The sequence below is a fragment of the Crocuta crocuta genome, unplaced genomic scaffold (assembly GCF_008692635.1).
Source record: "Crocuta crocuta isolate KB4526 unplaced genomic scaffold, BGI_CrCroc_1.0 scaffold2801, whole genome shotgun sequence".
Lineage (NCBI taxonomy): Eukaryota > Metazoa > Chordata > Mammalia > Carnivora > Hyaenidae > Crocuta > Crocuta crocuta.
Window position 1 is genome coordinate 126,016 of NW_027531783.1, and position 1,463 is coordinate 127,478.

General features: G+C 41.2%; 1 protein-coding gene across 1 annotated transcript in view; it reads left to right on the forward strand.

Moving 5' to 3' along the window:
* Positions 1-1,463, forward strand: part of MAGT1 (magnesium transporter 1) — a 62,496-nt gene that overhangs the window by 53,741 nt on the left and 7,292 nt on the right. The gene's annotated exons all lie outside the window — the stretch shown is intronic.

The following is a 1,463-nucleotide window of genomic DNA, read 5'->3' on the forward strand; positions in this document are numbered from 1 at the left end:
TATCAAAGGAAGGGTCTATATTTTGTCCAGTTTTTTAACTCCCAACAACTAGTAGCACATGCCATATAGTAGGCAGTGTTAGTAAAAGTTTAAAAGTCAATAAATGAAATGAATCAATATATAAGGAAGTACATCACAGCTCTTGATAACTGAGAACAGCACACTAAGACCTTGATAGTATATTGCAAGATGTAAAGCTTATTAAAAGAAAATACATACAAACCGTGGTACAAAACAGACCATTTCTAAATCAAAAGTCTCAACCATTAATGTAGAGTGCCTCATAAACAAAGCCTATAGAAATGATTGATCTTTACGTGGATCTGGGTATAAAGAAGTTCAGTAAGAAAAAAATCATTGGAGAATACAACTTGTCTAAGCAACTAAAAGCATAATGAATGGGCATCATGCCTAAAAAGAGCCTATTGATGAGAGTGCAAGACCGTAGTGAAGGAATGAATAGACAAACTATAGAGCCAATAATAAATTCAGGCCTTACCTGAACACCTGTTTTTCCCTTTCTGCTTAATCATACCCACATGAGGGAGAGAAGCAAACCATGAGAGACTCTTGAATGCTGACAAAAACTGAGGACTGATGGATGTGGGGGGAGGGGGGGAGGGGCATGGAGGAGGACACTTGTGGGGATGAGCACTGAGTGTTATGTGGAAACTAATTTGACAATAAACTATTAAAAAAAAAATCATACCCACATGTTGTAGCCTACAGTGTGTGTGTGTGTGTATGCATAGTTGATTTGGGCATTTTTTTAAAGTTGATTTATTTTGAGAGAGATAGAGGACTAGTGTGGGAGGGGCAGGGGTGGTGGAGCATCCCAAGCAGGCTTTGAGCAATCAGAGTGGAGTCTAACATGGGGTTCAAACTCACGAAACTATAAGCTCATGACCTGAGCTGAAATCAAGAGTGGACTGCTTAACTGACTGACCCACCCAGGCACCCCTGATGTGACTTTTTTTCTTTTTTAAATTTAATGTTTAATTTATTTTTGAGAAAGATAGCATAAGTGGGGAAGGGGCAGAGAGAGGGAGACACAGGACCCAAAGCAGGCTCCAGGCTCTGAACTGTCAGCACAAAGCCTGACATGGGGCTTGAACCCATAAACTGTGAGATCATGACCTCAGTGATTTGGGCACTTTTAACTGCNGCAGAGAGAGGGAGAGACACACAATCAGAAAGCAGGCTCCAGGCTCTGAGCTATTAGCACAGAGCCTGATGCGGGGCTTGAANNNNGAGAGGGAGACACAGGACCCAAAGCAGGCTCCAGGCTCTGAACTGTCAGCACAAAGCCTGACATGGGGCTTGAACCCATAAACTGTGAGATCATGACCTCAGTGATTTGGGCACTTTTAACTGCTGTTTGTATTTACCAAACTGCAGGGTAAATCTCTCTTTTCTACTAGAACATATTATGTTTGCTTTAAAATTCAATTTCGCTATTTTAG